General features: G+C 37.5%; 1 long non-coding RNA gene across 7 annotated transcripts in view; it reads left to right on the forward strand.

Annotated features, from left to right (window-relative positions):
- Nucleotides 1–17870, forward strand: part of LOC148051560 (uncharacterized) — a 46870-nt gene that overhangs the window by 19002 nt on the left and 9998 nt on the right. For all 7 annotated transcript variants that reach the window (XR_015699823.1, XR_015699822.1, XR_015699821.1 and 4 more), the window contains exon 2: nucleotides 17509–17622. This is a non-coding gene — a long non-coding RNA (uncharacterized LOC148051560). The remainder of the gene's footprint in view (nucleotides 1–17508; nucleotides 17623–17870) is intronic.

A 17870-nucleotide genomic window follows, 5' to 3' on the forward strand; every position in this document is an offset into this window, starting at 1 on the left:
AAGATGTGATGCAAGTACATGAATATGGAAGAGGTTTGAACTCCACTTTTTTCCCCCCTCTAAAACATTTAGGAAGGGTGCAAATATTGCCACTGTCGAAGTTATATGTGTGTTATAAAAATGTGTACTATCGATGCTCTTAAAACGACAAGTGTGGCTGGTTTATATAGTTCTAAGTTGTACCAGGGATATTAAGATCGTTCAGGTGTTGTATGTTCATGACCTTAATAAACACATGACAGCTTTTATTATCTGAGGTTTCAAACCTTAGTGGGTGGAAGGAGGGATGGTGAAGGGAGTGAGGCAGAAAGGGGAAGTGGGTGAGTGATTGCTTGTTTGGCTTGCTTTTTCATTACAACACTGCTCAAGCATAACTTTCTTCATGACCTTTTTAAATTATTTGGTACTTGATGATGTACTTCATTGGAGAGTGTCTTTAGCCTTGAGATTTAAAGTGGTCGTTGCAAAAGAATATTGATGTGCAGGCAGTTAACAGATTTTGATTCCATTGAAACACTGTGGGGAAGCTCAGTTGTTTGTTTTTCTGACACTGACTGCATTGTGACAGTCAAGTTTTACTGGATAAACTAAAATAATTTTTTTAAAGCATCTGAAACTTGTTATGTGTTGACCTCTATTTTCTTTGTTAGCCCTACTGAACAACAGGTTGTAATTCTGCTAGTGCACAGCGCTACTGTATTTTGTTTTGTAAATCATTGTTGGAATCTATAGAAAAACCTATTTAATGAGTGACAGCTTTTTCTGCTTGTGAACCTTTTGTGAATTGAGTCTACCTTTTAGACCTCACTTCAAATTTTCATTGAATATACCTACATTGTTCTTGATTATATCTTACTTGCATGCAATTTATTTCAGATATTCCCAATATTAACATAGGTACAGATAGTTATGACCTGGTTAACTCAAGGAAAGGATATGTGATAATTTACCTTTCCAAAAAGTCTTCCATTCTTTTCTTAAAGCTTGCACTAATAATTTCCTCCTTCAGTAAGGGTGAAGGATTCTTTCTGTATAGCTCTTATTTCTTAAGAAAAGCATTCTAGTTCTAAAGCTTATAGAATTCCGATTGGTATATAAACTGATACAATGAGTATAGTTTCTTTTCAGTTTTAATGTCATTTCTGCAGTAAGCTGTGCATATGTGTTCCCATTTAATGGCTTTTTTTTTGAGGCTCACATGAAAAAGAACTCAAGTGGAGAATCTGTTTGCCAAGTTCTAGTTGAGATTGAAATTTCACTGGAGTTATGAACCCCTAAATACAGAGACCTATTAGGAAAATGCTGAAAAACATATTGCAAATATTGTGAATATCCTACATGCTGCTGCATGTTCTTGTCATTTGTACAAATATGGTATACAAGGGGGAGAAGAAATCTGTTGCTGTAAGACATTACTTCCAAGAAACTGCAATAACTAACCCTTCTCAACAATTTGTTTCTGGGAAGAAATGAAAGTCGCAGTTTATTCAGCTCCACTGTGTTAGCAATTGAAACGCACATTAAAAATAAATCTCATTCAAGTCTGAGGTCCCTAATTTTTAGAACATCACACAGAGGACAGCGCAGGGCTCACTTTAATTGGATTGTGTTAAAAGGCTGCCACAAGACACTGGACCAGATTCCCCAACAGCCTTAAACATGCCATAATACTTCTCTCAGAGTGGGTGGGAAACACTACACTTTTGACATGATTGCATTTTACAATTGGTTTGCACATGTGCAGATGTTGACACAAGGTTCAGAGCAAAATAAAGGATGGCTCCTTACAAAGTAATATAAAGACAAATAAGATATTCAGCATGGATCAGATAAATGCATAGAGCTATGAGTGTAGGACAGAGAATTCCTTTTGTTGAATATAAAGTCTAATGATTTCTTTGAATAAATCACTGATTATGAGGTTCTACTAATGTAACAAGGCACATGAATTTTTTTTCTGTACTAGCTTAGTGTGCATGAGAAGAAATGCAACACACATGACAACTGATTTTTTTGTTACTGTTTTCTTTTAAGGCAGAACATGAGGTCTGAATTCATACTGGTTCTCCAGTATAAATCAGATTAATCTTGCTTTAATTGTTTTCTCTTTAACATCCCTTTCTTGAAGTCGTCCAACTTCTGCTGTTTTAAAGTCACTGAGAGGGTGATCTGCCTTGTATCTTGGTTTCTTGGTTTCTCTTCGTGACAGAAATAATAAAAAGAGTCTTAGTGCTGGTCTTATTTTCAGGGTAGTGCAGCATCTATTGTGAACATAGCTATCATAAAAGGTGAACTAGATAATGATGTGCTCAATTCCAGTATCAAGCTGATAAACCAGCATCACCTGGGCTGTACCATGTATTAAACATGCCTGACTCTGTAGTTTCTGAGAGTGCAGCCAAAATTATTTAGTTCTGGTTGGTGTCCTTTGTTATTCAGGATGGCTTTTCTAAGACTTGGATAACTGTCTGTGACACACAGCTGCTAATATTGTACGAACTTCAACAGGATTATTTCATGAAGCTGACATTTGCAGGCTTTTGTGAGACCCAACTTTGGACAAGCTGTCCCTACACCACTTTCTGTTAAAAATTCTCATGTTTCTTTCTATTGGTCCTTTTAAGCCATTGAGTAATTCTATAATAATATTTCAATTTTGTCAGCCACAGAAAAGATGTGGTGGTATTCTTTCAGAAGGGGATGTGCTCCACCAGTCCCACAAATCACGCTTGTGCCTTTTTAGTTCTTTTATAATTACAAATCCACCTGATACTATGAACAAATGGTCTTTGATTCCAGAGTTTCTTAAATCTTCAAACTCTGCTGAGAATGGCTACAGGCTCATTACTTTGTTCTTCTTCCCATAGTACTTCAAAAGTTTCTTGGCAACTTAAGATGACAATCATGTCATAGCTATCTCTTTATTTGGCTATTAAAGTTTTGTTAATTTTGGAAAGATAGCACCTAAATATCAGAAATATGAGTGAAATTTCGAGCTGGTTTGGTATGGTTTTAACTTTTGAATTAAGAGTATATTTTGAACACGTTATCTGGAAAGACTGTGCATTTTTTTAAGCAGTAAGAACAACAGTACTATATAAGCTAGGTTACCAAAACTGCTGGGGAAAAATAGTATAATAAAAAGATTCATGTTTGTCTTTTAGGACTTTAAATTTCAGATGACTTGCTAGTAAATGCACCCTCGATAATGTTGGCCACAGCAGGGTGCTGAGATTCTAAGTAAGCTGTCCTGAGCTAGCTTCTCGGGATAGAAGAGACACAAATCTGAGGATGACTTTAAACTTAACTGATAATTTTAAGGACATCTGATGTATCAAATCGGTATTAGCATTTTCTAGTATGTTGCAAAGCTTTGAAATTACCATTGTTACTAATACTGCATTCACTGGTATAAACGCTGAGCTCAAACCACAAAGTGGTGCAACCTCTTTATATCAAAGAACTTGTCCTCAGAACTTGAGCTAAACTGATAGAAATAACCTGTGAAAGAAAGTGTAAAGAGAAAAAAGAAGGCATTAGTGCTTATAAGCCTCAACTAATTCCCTAGCTCTGTGTTGGGTGCTACACAAAACCAGAATACGAGATTGTCCCTCCTAAAAACAAACACACCCCCCCCACCCCTCCCAAAAAAACCCACAACCAAACAAAAAACCCCAAAACAACCCTAGACAACAAAAAAACACCTGCCCAAAAGAACTCAAACCAAAACAAAAAAAAACCCAAACAAAAACAAACCTTGCACAAAACCATGTTTAAGAATGCTTTGCTTTTTCTGTGGTGGAAGGCAAATGGAGATGGTGCAATACAAAGGCCTGGGACAAAATGAAGAATAACAATCAAGCCTGAGTCAGAGTTTAATATTCTGTTATAGTGCAATGCTTTTCAAACAGATCAAGAGAAAGAGCAATCAAGCAGTGAAAGAGACTTCAGATCACAAGTCCTTAATTATGAAATCTAAAAAATAGATTACATGAACTTCAGTGAAGATGCATTAAACGGTATACACCATCATGCGTGTACCATCATGCACATTGCCTTGAACCCTGTGTGAAAAGTAGTGGGTTTTTTTTGAAGAAGAAAAATGAATACACTTTAGAAAGGTAATGGTGTGCCTATATATCACTGAAACAGGAGGCAGAACACAAAACAAATTAATGATTATTTGTAAACCTAAAAAGGGAATGTCAAGGACAGCTAGTGCACTAGACAGTACATGAATGTGAATGATAAAAGGGAAAGCAAACAGCCACTAAGAAAACTACAGGAGAGTTACTGTGTCATTAAAACCAAATGTAAAGACAGCTTATGATTAACAGAAAGGCTAACCACTCTGTTTTTCCTAATTTCCAGGGATGTTTGTCAAAAACTTTAATGATGTAATTTATTAGCATCAAATAAGGACCTCTTAGAGGGTGAAAGTATGGAAAGAGAAAAACAGGTTCTGAACCAAAAAAATCTTTTATGGAGCTCAGTTGCTTGTGTGGTGTGAGTATGGGACCACCCTACCTGTGCACAAAACTTTTTTTAACATGAAAAAAATTTCCAAAATGCAAACCTTAAGCTGAGCATAGTTTTTGAAGTTTTTCTGAGCAATGGCTGATACATTGTTTTGAAACTTAAAAAGAAAAATTAAAGAAAGTTAGCACGGCTTTTTTCACTGGAGGAAATGCTGTACGTTCTGTTACTGCACACTTGTAGAGTGTCTCTGATCTTGCATCTCTCGGGCTTCTTGGAAGAAGAAAAAAAGTGGTCACCTAGGCTGGACATCCTATATACCCTTCATCCTCTGTGTTTCTTGAAAACCCTTATGTTACTCTGGATTCCTGCAGTTGGAATGGGTCCCAAGGAATGCTTTTGTATTGGGAAAACTATGTTTCTTTGCAATGGCAACCTTCTGAAGGAATGGACAGATCTTTACAAGGTATTCTAAAATAACGTAAGAAGAAAATGGTATTTGAGTGCTACACTTTGTCCTCACCAGAGAACAACATTTTGGTTTTTTCCCCATTTAAAACCACAAAGTTTGTAAACTTTTGTATCTTGTGCTGTAATATAAATCTTTAATAATGAGCTAAGAGAATTGTTGCGATTTGTCTGTCTTCAGTGCTGAGTTTCAACTGACTCTAGTTATAGCCTAATGAAATTCAAATAGCTGGACTGAAGGTTAGAAGGGGGATGACACACGAGGCTGCTATTAATAATGTATGTGAGCAAATAGACTTGCAGTAGCAGTTGCAACAGTGTGGAACAAGTTACAAAGAGATCTGTCTCAATATGACCTGCACTAGAAAACAGGATTGAAACTCAAGATCTGCAGTTTCAAAACACAGCTTTCCTGTCCGCTGAGCTCCTGTCCAATAAAAGCCATCCCCTGCTGTGCAGCAAATGCCCACATCATTTCATAACAATCTGGCCAAATAAGCAGTTACAGATTTTTTTTTTTTCCCCCTTCTGAAGCTGTCAACCTCATCAAATGTGATGTGGAACTGAATTGGTATTTATGCTTGATCATTTGTCACAGTGGAAATAACAAGTTTTGGTGCCGGTTTGGTGACAAAGCAATAGCAAAGTATGTGAGCTAAATTACCCCATGTGCTAGAAAACATAAAACTGCCTTGTTTTGCGCTTCCCTAACAAGTAGAAAATCTTTGTAGTTCCATTAATTGGGTATAGATTTCCACCTGGCTAAATGGTCATGAAGTACAGTATCAAGACCTTCATGTTGCTTTAGATTCTCCTGTTTAATAATACTGTTTTCTTTTCAAGTAATGATTTCTAGCTTCCTGTATTGTTCATCCTAAAGTCTGTCAACGACCTGAAAGCAAGATAATCTTGTCTGTCATCTTCTCTCGAAAATCCAAGAAAAATGAATGCATCAGATAATGCTTATGTCTTACATGATTGTTTTTGTGTCAGATTCTGGATACACCCATGCTATTTTCTGGTGAATGGTGGTTGCTTGAATATTCAGCTGAGGATTCATTGGTAAGACAGTCTTCAAGTCTTGAACTCCCCCCCTGTCCACGCTGCCCACCCCTCCAACCCCTCAGGATTTGTTGGTGTCAATTTTTCTTCTAAGCACCTGACAAGTATCTTATATAGTGAATTAAGATAAGCTGGTAATTTGGAAAGTCCTGAATTAATGAGCACACTTTAAATTTTGATAAAGTGCTTCAGTGATTTAGAAAAAGTTGGTGTTTTCCGAGACAAACTTAAAAGTTAAGGGATGATCTCTATTGATGGGGAACCATTTATCAACCAGCCTCAATGGCTACAAAAACTTTAGAAACTGACAAAGCAAGTCAGTGATAACACAGATAACACTTGAAAGGGGGATTTATTCACTGTTGTCAACTGGGATCCATCAGATTTAGACGCAAGTAGTTGATCTGATGGTAAACACAGCTTGTCTTTGCTTAGAAAAAAAAAAAAAATTAATAATCTTCCAGTGCAGCCTTCTCCCAAAAGCTTTATCAGTTTTCTTTGTTGCTCAGTGAATTTATGAAGTCTCTCTTCATACATCATCCTCCTGACTCAGCAGTATCTGCCATAGCAATGAATGTTGTCACACCAGAATGGACTCCTCTTCCACTTTGATCTGAGCAGTCTTACATTATGTGACAACTTTCTTGGTGAACAAACAAGCAAGAAGTCTAATCTCGTACACTTTTAGCCATGTAACTTCTTCAAAAGTAGTCCTGTTACTCACTTGGTGCCCCTGGAAAGGACTGGAGGAAGACTATCTGCCTTTCACAGCAGAAAGCATCGCAAGTGTCAAATCTGTGGTGTTCCCTCATTGATGTTATTTGGCTATTCAACACCAACTGTAAGATGCATGCTCCTGTGAATGTAAATAATCTTTCTCAAAAAACAAAAGTTTTATATTTGCGATTTCCCTATACTCTTAAAGTGCTTTGTTCTTGCATAAGATTTTCTGGAGCGTTAACAGCACCTTAAAACAAGTAGCTTGGTCTGGTCTGTGTACTGCTATTCTCATGTGCCTCAGGGGGACTTATTGTAGTTTTTTGGTAGCTAAGCCACCATTGAAGGAGAGGAGATGAGGCACTTTTTTCTCTTTATCTCATCCTTGTGCTTATAGTTAATTTAATCCGGGAAAGATGCTAGCTGATTTGCCCAAAGGCAAGGATCAAGTAGGGGCTAGCATCCAGAGTTGCTCAGTCCACTAACAAGCAGTCCTCATTTAAAAAAGATGTACGTGTCCTCATGGTCCGTCTTTATGGTATTCTGCTAGTAGACTTCAGCACATTACTTGCCCTCTGGGGAACTATGAATAGGCAGCTATGTCACTGTAGTTAGCATGGTGTTGTGCTGATATCATAAATCCTGCTGAGAGGAAGACTTTAAAGCTCAAGTGAAGCAATTCACTAGCTCTCACTATCCAGATTTTGGGAGTCCTGTTGGCTTGTATCAAAGCCCAGTGCATGGCCAGCAAGTGGATTAGGCCACAAAGCACTATAGAGGTGTGATGGTGCCTTTGCTTGCCAAAGGGAGCTGTTGCAGGGACTGCTTAGCAGCAGCTCTCGTTCAGTAGTAGCTCCTCAGTATCAGATGCTCTTTGCAAGGATGAGGAGCAGCGCTTGCCTGGGATGTGGGAGACATGGGAGCATTTAGGTTTCAGCGATTTCTGAACTGTTCTGTGCTGTGTTAGTCACTCTTGATATTGTATTCTTATTTTTCTTTGTTGACTTGCTTCATTACTCCTCTTTTTTTTGCTGACAGTTGCTTAAGTCCTGCTTTTGTGCTCATGGAGAATGAAAACAAATTTTGAATTCTTAATGTAAACTTTCATAAACTGAGAAGCTAGCCCTGGGGTATAGCTCTCAAAGTATGTCTTTAAAGATTTCTCTTCCCCTGCCCTGCTGCTGTCCTTGCTCTGCATGCTTATTCTGTTGCTGAGGTTGAAGCCTCATTATCACTAAGGAGTGAGTTTTGGAGTTTATGATAAATAGTTCTGTGAAAACCTCAGCTCAGTTATAATCCAAAAAGAAAGCAAAGTGTTAGGGGCTGTTGGGAAAGGAACAGAGAACAAAACAGAACATCATGTATTAATCCCTGTTTTGCCTGAATCTCACTGAATACCATATGTAGTGCTGGTTCCTGTCGTTTTGTAAAGGATATAGTACATCTGGAATAGGTTCAGAGAAGGACAGCAATAAACTGTAAAGCTATGGGATAGTTTCTGTTTAAGGAGCAACCAAATGTGGAGAAGCAGAGTTTCTCAGCTTGAAAGAGATGATAGATGGGGTTAATGTGATATAAGCCTGCAAAATAAAGAGATTTCAAGAGGGGGGAAAAAAGAAATGAAAGGAGTTGAATTAGAGTAAAAAAAAGCACCTGCTTAACCTACTGCCCTGAAGGGCAATGAGCAGGGAGGGGGGGGAGGCTGTGCCTGTCCTTCTTTCAGGAAGGAGAAGAATCAGATGGAGAAATGCCAAGCAGTGGGAGAGGACCCCCATGCTGTCCCTCCCTTCCTACGCCTTTTGGGGTGGGTGTCAGACTGCGGAGTCCAAGGTGAGAGCAGCAGCCTCCTATGCTGGGGCAGAGCTGGGGCTCCGGTGCCTGGCCCTGGGGGTCATCCCTGCCCTCTTCTTCTTGTGGGGGATACCAGGGGTGGTTGGGAAGCTGTCCTGGGGCAGAAACTTCTGTTACTGCTGCAGCCTGACTGCAGATCTTAGTGGGCCCTGGCTACATGAAAAAAGGAAGAGGAAAAGGAATACAAAAATTAGTTATGGGTTCAGAGCATGTTTTTGAATCCACAATCAATTTTTTCTTTAATTGAGCTCCCTTTAAGAATACTTTTTTCACATGTAATGGCTTTTTTCAGGGAGAAGAAAAACTGGAACTCTCAATGATTATTTTTTTCTTTTTTGGTGGCATTTTGTTACATAAAGGGAATTCTGATATAACACTTGCAGGCTGACAGTTTAAAAAAATAGGCAGTTTAATAATTAAAAAATGGACCAACTACATATTGGCAAAACCAGAAAAACTTAAATTGGGTTAACTAGTTACTATAGCCTCAAGCTTCTGCATCAACTAGTTTGATAATTACTTTCCTGCTTGTCAGAAATGGAGAAATGCTAAAGGCAAGCTCTATACCATGTAACGTACATGCATGAGTTCCACATTTGTACTTGCTCACATGCTGACAGTGCGCTCCAGAAAAATTAATGATGCCAAACCATAATAGCAAATGTCTTTTAAAGAGTGCTATTAAATAAGGCGAGTCAGCCTTGAGAGTATTTTGTTTGTTTAAGGGGGGGGACGGGATGGGACAGGAAGCAAAACTGATTGGGGTTACATCTTAAAAATTTTCCTCTGGGCTTCTGAGGAACAATGCTGGGAAACTAGTTTCTCCACTCTCAGCTCCTCAGCACTAAATTAAACTTTTTCTCTGGTTTCAGAGTGCATGCAATAACCATGTCTTATTTACGTTTGTAACCAGCTAAGCTAGTTTCAACATATCCCAGTTCTTTTCTCCACAGCAGATACAGCCATCCTCAAGTCTACCTGGTAACTTTGATTTCTGCAAATGTTTCTAAAGAAATTAAATTTTAAATGTATTTTTCTCTCCACTCTAACCACTTTCTAAGGAAGACAATGCTTTGCTCAAACCCAAAAAAATGACAGAAACAGAACTGGGTAATAATAATTCCTGTTGATATGGAACTATTAGAACCACAAAGATGTTAAAGATTTTTAGGACAGGAATATACCTCCAGCCTTGGATTCCTGTTAAAAGTCCTGAAATCCTGTTGTGCTACTGAGACCCAGTGCATCTGGTGAGGTTTGTTAACAGGACTTAATGTTTTCAATAAAACAAAAATTACATTGAAATCACTTGCAGGAAAAGATTCGCAATATTCATATTGTGTAAGGCTGCAGATTGTCAAGTGTTGTGCAGTTACGAGTGTCAAAAGATAAGCGAGTCTTCCCCCAAAGGCTTGTGCTGCAGAGGCAAGACAGAACAGACACGGGGCTGGGTGTGACTTGCAGCGCACCTCCTGGGAAAGGGTAGGAGCTCCTGAACCAGTGATTCATGTCTACTATGTATAAGTGATTTTAAAAAAAAAAGTTGCTTAATTCATTAATAAGTATAATCACTTAATAACTGGGTAGTCAAACTTGATTTGTTTATGCCTATGAAATTAAAAATTGCATGCTATGACATACCTCTCTGTAGCTAGGAAATGTGTGTGTTTTGCACTGTTTGTTTTACTGCATCTGAAAGATAATTTGATTGAAACTATGGTAATTTAGTTTGACACTAGATATTAATAAGGCATTAAAATAATATTACTAATTACAAACTAAGAAAATGACATTAGGATCCAAAATAGGGATCAGAGTTCAGAATAGGCTATAATTTGGATCTGGTATATCCTGAAAATTGATATGCTGTCTCTGCAAGATTTTTAGCTCAAACAGCATGAGATTCAAATTTTGTCTTGGTCAGAAGCTCACAAACTCTGTGTGTTGCAAAGGAGCAGGAAGGGAGGGAAAGAGCGTCATACATGGCTGGTCTGAAATCAAGTTTATGCAGATAAATTCACAAGAGATGAGTACGGCTGTTTACACATACACGTGTATGTGCTTTCTGTAAATTTAGGTGAGGGAATGAAAGCTGGTTTGTGTTTTATCTGTTTCTACTGTATGTAACAGCAGGTATTTAGTACACAGACAGCTCAAAGATTCTCATGGAGAGCCTAGGTGAAGTTTGGTAATGTGATCCCTGCCATTTACTTGTCCAAAGAGGCAACGGCTGTGAAGAGAGGCCTGAAGTCTGGTAATGAAACAGCTTGAGGGAGAAAAGGGGGAGAAAGATAGAGGGAGATTCATGAGAACAACATTATATTTTTCCACGTAGGATGTAACATATTAGCGTATTGGATGACTTGCCCAATACAGAAGTTTGTTCAGTGAAAATGTGTTGTTGGAACTTAAAGGAAGTTGGAACAGATGAGGTTTTTTGAAATTATGCTAATACCAAATCTTTTCATTATCTGGATGTGAATAAAATACAACTTTTGCTCAGTCACTCTCGTTAAGGAAGAAGGTTTAAAAAAAAGAAATCTTCAAAGGGTATGTAGTTGGCTAAACTAATTCAGAGCTGGGAAACACAACCACTGAACTTTGTTCCTGCCTCTGCCGTGACTGATCCTACTGTTTTGTACTAATATAGTTTTTATGAAACCATGTGGGTTTATTTATTCATTCAGATGTGTAGCTTGTCTAACTTTCCAGTGAGAGAACTTGAGTCACACTGAATACACTGAAACAATGAAAAGTGCATTTAATCATTATGTGCAGAAATAGCCTCTTTCAAACTACTTAAGCCACTTAAAGTTCAGAAAGTGTGCTGAATAATTTCAGCGGACAGTAGTAGTTGTGGGAAGGATATTTTCCAATACATTTTTAATAGCTACCAGTTTAGGCAGTCAGTTTCCAATGCAAAATTTGGAACTGTGTTAAGCATCTAGACTTTTCTTATATTGTATATGTGAAAAGTGGGACAATTCTAGTAGCCATCCTGGGTCAGAGCGTGTCATATAGACAATGTGTTGCTGAACTTCCCAAAGGGAAATGGCGAGAGTGGGACGGGTTCTTTAAACTCCTGTGAAGCTAAAATTTAGATGCCTTTCTTGGTTCTTTTGGGGGATGTGCTTTCACCTTGTGATCAACAAAACAGTTATTTTCTGAATATTGATGCCTAGTCTGTTTTTTCTCATTTTGTTTTGTTTCTTTAATGGATCAAGAGATTTAGGAATGCAAGCATATGCTCCCCTTCTTCTTTTCCACCCTTTCCCCTGCTTAGTTCACCAAGCATAGCTCACTGGTTAGTACGCTTATGTAGGATGTGAAATCAAGGTGCAAACTTCTTCATGACAGGAGTTTACTATTTTTTTATTTGTTTGTTTTTGGTTTTGCCTTCTAAACTATTTTGCTGAGTTAGTCTGTGGTATTTTCTAGCCCTTGAATTTAATTTTGTTGTGAACAGTGGAGCAACATCAAAGATTCATTGGGCCAAACGCACATTACTCTCCCTTCCCAGGGAAGTGTCCTGATTATTAAGTATAGCCTGGTTCCTCCATTTCCTTCTTCAAAGATTGCTTATTAATATTCTCGAAATTATTTATTCAATATGAAATCAAATGCATGTTTTAGGATGCAGACCTACATAGCTAACAAATGACAAAGTGGTTAGAGCTTTCTCCCTCTAGCCTATTGCTTCTTTAATTATTATTATTAGACATTATAATAGCTTTAATAAGAGGGTTAAAGAATAATTCTGTCTTAAAAACTGCACAATGGACATCTCTAGGATGGTTTCCCAGGCTGATGGTCATCTTTATTTCAGTCTCATCTACAGAGGATAATCTTGATTCTACAATGTCAGGATGAAAGCATTTCTTGCTTTTGTTTAGCTGTGTCCCTCCTGATGGCTGTATGTAAAAAAAAAAAAAAAAAAAACCAAAACAAAAACAAAACAAAAAAAAACAACACACAAAAAACCCCCAAAAACTGCAGGTACCTAAGACATTCTGCTATCAAGGGCTAAGACGCTTACAGTTACAGTCAGGGTTTCTTTCAAAGTAAACAATAGTCAAGTGGGGATTTTCAGGTGCAGAGCTGTAGACTGCTTTATTCGGTGTGAATATTAATTTAGATGTGAAGCGCTTTTTTTTTTCCTCTGGTCATTTTGCACCCTGAAACAAAGGCAAATCAGTGATTATTTTGATGATCCAGGCCACATGATCAATTCATGAGATATCATGAGCTTGCTGCTGGAAGAGAAAGTAGTTTATGCATTTTTTGGGATGGTGCATCTGATCTGTCCAGACTTTTACTCTTTACCTGCTTAAGGAGATGATATTGTATACTTGAACACCACTAAATAAAAATGTAGCATTACTGAAGATTGCTTATAATACAGATGACACTTTTTAGACTTTTTTCTGACTCCTTGCAATGTTTTTATGGAAATAACCTTGCTGATTGATCTCTTTCTCTTCAAATGTCACAAAGGAGGAAACAAAATATCCAACACATTAGATATGCAAAATTTGCATGAAATTTCAACTTCACTTAAGCAAGACATCCATTGCTCTGAACAGTCACTGTGATTACAAAAGTTAACAGCCTGCCCAAGTATAGTAATGATGAAAGTTATGAATTTTATCTGTCCCCTAAATATCTTACCTTCCAAAGAAATGAATTCATGCATTTCTGATCCAGAAGACATGCTGTTTTATTAATTAGTGTACAAGGAATTGTTAGGTTAGATGATTATGTTCAATTAAGTATAATGAACGCAATTAATATAGATTCTGGTTTTAGGTGATTGAGTTAATAGTGCCATTAAATGCTTTTATTATGGTACTACTTGTATCAGGGAAACAAAGTTTAAAATGAGAGAGGCAAAAGTTGTCTGTCTTCATTCTTCTCCCAATGAACAAAATAACTTCTCCCTGGTTGTAATGTATGCAGAATAGTTTACATTTCTTTTGTAATTGCTAAAGCTTATAAATACTTGATACTAAAATGCATTCTAAAATTTTGCAACATATCCTTTAAAATATGTCATTACAGTGAGGTTACAAAATGCTATTCACAATAAGGGGAGTGTACTTGCTTCAAAGTATGCAGGATTTATTTATTAAACACTTCATGTTCTGCTACATAGGTCTAGAAAATGACCAATAACCCACAACAAATACTATTTGAAAAGGAAGTGGTTCCAAGTAAGGATTTCCTCTGGGTGTGTTTGTGTCTTTTCAGTTTCTGCTGTTTTGTTGTGAGGAGGTGGTGGTGGAAAGATGTTTTCTCATGGATTCACAGAAGGTACTTTTATGCCTCAGAGTTCCTAAGCCACCAAATAAAGAAGAAACTTGTGATGAACCAGCTCTGGAAGTTATTTCTTTAGTCATATTTAAATGAGACGAAATTAAATTTTGCAGTGTAACTAAGTGTCAACATAACTACTTATTCAGGGTTTGTTTACTTCCTGCACAATGGAATATAGGAGTTTTGAAGGCAATGTGTTCACTTCCCTTGGATGCAAGTCGTAGTCTTAAGGGTCAGAAGACTACACTGATCCAATAGCAGAGAACACTCTTAGCAGATCAATCTCTCCAGAAAATGCACTGATGACAAACTTAGAAAGACTTGGCAGAACACACTGCCCTTTCCTATATTAAAAAACAATATATTCCTACTTTGAAAAAAATCTGAGCAGTAAAAACTTGCTTTAAGGAACACGTAAATTTGAATCTCAGGAAGTAACTACATAGTTATGTAGAAATGGGATAAAGAAACATACCAGCTAGCCATAAAAGAGCATTTGTTTTCACATGGTGATTAGTGTTGCAAGTAACCTGTAGTTTCATTGTGCTAATAAAACACAGACTAAATGTGATTTGAACAATTTCTATTTGTTTGACATTTTAAGAGAAATATTTCAGCCTTTTCTATTCTACAGCTGGTGGTACTGCATCTCTCATCACTATTACATTAAAGCAAACTCTAGATGCTTTAAAATTGAAGATTAAATTGACCTGTTACCCATGCTGATACATGAGCTTTGGATTGAACAACATCTGTTCTAAATACACGTCTTGTAAGGAAATACAGTTGCTCCTATATTCACTTTGAAGTGACAATTGACTGGAGTTTTTCTTCCCCTTCATTTGCTGTGCAAGAATGAAACTTCAGCCTATGCTAGATGGATTTTCCCACAGTTGTTACCAACTTGCAACACATCTGTGTCGTTGCTGCAGCTGTGGGTGTCCTGTAGCTGCCTTACTTAGACCTCAGTGCAATCCATTGGTTTAGTTTTTTGCGTGCATCGACAAAGGATAAGGAGCAGTTGCATGTACTTTCTTTTTGGTTTTCCTACTTGTGGAAGTATCTAATGTATGAACAATGAGTGTCTCCAAAAGCAGCCCTTCCTCAATTGAGCTGTTGCTAGAGAAGTTCTGGTTTTTATGAATGATCTATAGCATGAGCTAATCACTTTATTTGTATGAGGTCTTTTCCTAGCAAGGCCAGAAAGGTATCATCCTAAAGCAACTATTTTGCATTTTGCTGCTGCATCTGTTCCCTCTGCCTCCTTGCTCTACCAACAGAGAAGATCATATTATGTTTTTTTTCTTTCTCTTTGCTGCTGAGAAGCTCAAAACTATGATAATGTTCCGACTTCATGAGCTGAAAAAAGTGGCCAAAAGACATGCAAATGAGAGAGAAAAAAGCTTGTCAGTATTGCACAAACTGTACAAAATTATTCTGCTATAACTTGGGTAGTTGAACTGAAGGAAGGAAGCAATGATTCAGAGATAAAAGTGGCATAGGCGCATTCTTGTAGATGCTGCTACTTCCATTTTTTTCCCACCCCAATCAGAGGGAATTTGCAGCCGAGGGATGGAGCTCAGCTTTATGCTTCGTATATGGTATTCCTAAGCAATACCAAGATAAAGTGATACTGAACAGTGTCATTTAATGGCACGTATTTCTCTGACACATCCTAGATTTCATAAACATTGGATTTATTGCCTACTTGGCTTTTGTTTGAAATGATGATAAGGCTGAAAATCATTATGCAATGTCAAATTCTACCTAGGTTGTTTCATTGTTTAAGGACACCATAAACCTGTAATTATAGCAAAGAGATTTTTGTTATTAGGGAGGGATGGTGAGAAACTATTAAATTCTTGTACAAAATTAAGGGACAAGACATTACTATAAAACCTATCCAGGCTGTTATGTTATAGAAATTTTTTTCCTTTGAAAAAAAATTGATAAGAGATGCTTGTGTCTTTCAGTTATATAAAACACTGGAAATGTAGAGTATTGACACTGAAATCCTCAATATCAGATGAATATAGCCCTGATTAATATAGGAAACTTAAATTGGTAGCATGTAACTGATGGGAGCATGAATGGGGTTTTTTTTATGCTGTCATAAACAAGATTTAGATCAGTGTCTTTGATCTAATCTCTAAAAATTACTTCCTCCAACTGCAGGTGTGTGTGTTATACTATCACAACTTTTTTACAGAGAAATCCTCTCTCTCCTTCTGTGCATACGTAATATTTGAAAAATAATGATGATGAACTCTTCAACTGTTCCTGTCTACAGTGCCACTCCTTTGAACTTCACAGTTGGTATTTGCTCCTTTTTCTATGCAAAAGTGAAACTTAAGCACGCCGGCTGCCTTGCAAGTTGTGCTGCCACATGATTTTCTCACCAGTTTTGTTCTGAGGCCTATCAAACTCTGAATAATTTTCTACTTTCATAAGCTATCATATTAACTTCGATGGAGTGATGCTGCTTGGATCAACACTGAAATCTAATTCAATAGCTCATGATGCAGAAATATATTTCTATAGCAGTAACACAAAAATAATAAACCCTCCCATTTCCTTGCTGACTTCAACATAAAGGCCTATTGACCAGCTTAAGAGGTGTGCTTGAGGTATGTGCCACAAAAGACTGCATGGCGGAGGAGGTGCTACAAAATGAGGTAGAACAGGAAAGAAATCAGAACTACTTCAATGACCTGAGTGCGAGACACTAAGGTGGTGGAAGTCATGTAAGATGCATTAAATGAGGGCTGAGACAGGATTTTCTTGAAGCTACTTGATGTGTCAGAAGGGGAGTCTTGTGTTTTAAAGAACTTCTAGTTTGCCTTTGACACTGCTGCAATAATTTAAAAAAAATGTTTTGGTCCCTGTAATTGAATATGGTTTCTGCAGAACCTTGTAAATTCCTTAGATGGAGGATCTGTATGTGGGAGTTAGAGGAGGTCCCCTGGTGTCCCTTTTGACAACAAAACAAGGTTTGTTCACTATAGATGTTTGGATACTTGAAATTTACTATCTGTCTGTAAAGATGATAGCACAAATCTCTATTGGTAGAGTCTACAGCCTGCAGCCAAACCTTTAAAAGGTCTCCTCTATCAGCATGAAAGGTTAGTGTGTTCTTCTGCAGGTTTCTACATCTATCTTTTATGATGTCGACTGTTACTGAACTGAGAAGAGATGAAAAAGAGGAAATTTCATTAGAGAAAGAGATGGGGTAAGATGGCTGGTGGAGGAAGGTGGGAAAAGTTTCCATTTGTATGCAATGAAACTTTAGCATCAAAGGGTCACTGCGACCTTTAAAAGGGGATTTTTTTAATAGCTCAATGTACTTACAGTTCATACGAAAAGAGACTTTGCAGAGGCCATCTACTATTCCCAGGCTGAGCAAAAGCAACTCCAGAAGCTAAGCTAATGTATCTACTTAATATACTCATCTCAGATCTTGACAATATCAGCTTTTTGGCTGCAGTGCTGGGTCTGCTTCAGCAACAGAGCCAGCAGCTATTGGTTTCCTCTGTTGTCACCAGTAGATACCAGCGCAGTGATGTGGAATTACTACCAAATGCTTCAAATAGTGACATGGGCATATCCTTTGTTCTTCCCCAGGCAGCTGCCCAGAGGCCATTAATCCGTGACGGGAAAGAGGAGGACTTGGCAGTGATTTGACTTTACGTTGACAGAAGACACATGAACAACTGTTTATTTCCAGAGTCTTCCTAGGTAACTCTGACCATTTCTCTTCTTTCATGAAAATGTAGCTGGTTATGATCTTGAGTCTAGGGAGAGAGAGGGAGCTGCATATTGATGTTTCTAAGTGCCCCTTTTTACTGTCTTGCCCTCCTTATCAAAAATAAATGTAATTTAAAATTTAAATGATAACATTAGTGAAATCTTATTAAATTTAATTTGATTTAAATTAAAATAAAATCACTAAAAAGTTAAATTTACATAGGAAAAAATGCATAATA

This window comes from Nipponia nippon, unplaced genomic scaffold (genome assembly GCF_047370975.1).
Source record: "Nipponia nippon isolate SJK-2023a ecotype South Korea unplaced genomic scaffold, ASM4737097v1 scaffold_6, whole genome shotgun sequence".
Lineage (NCBI taxonomy): Eukaryota > Metazoa > Chordata > Aves > Pelecaniformes > Threskiornithidae > Nipponia > Nipponia nippon.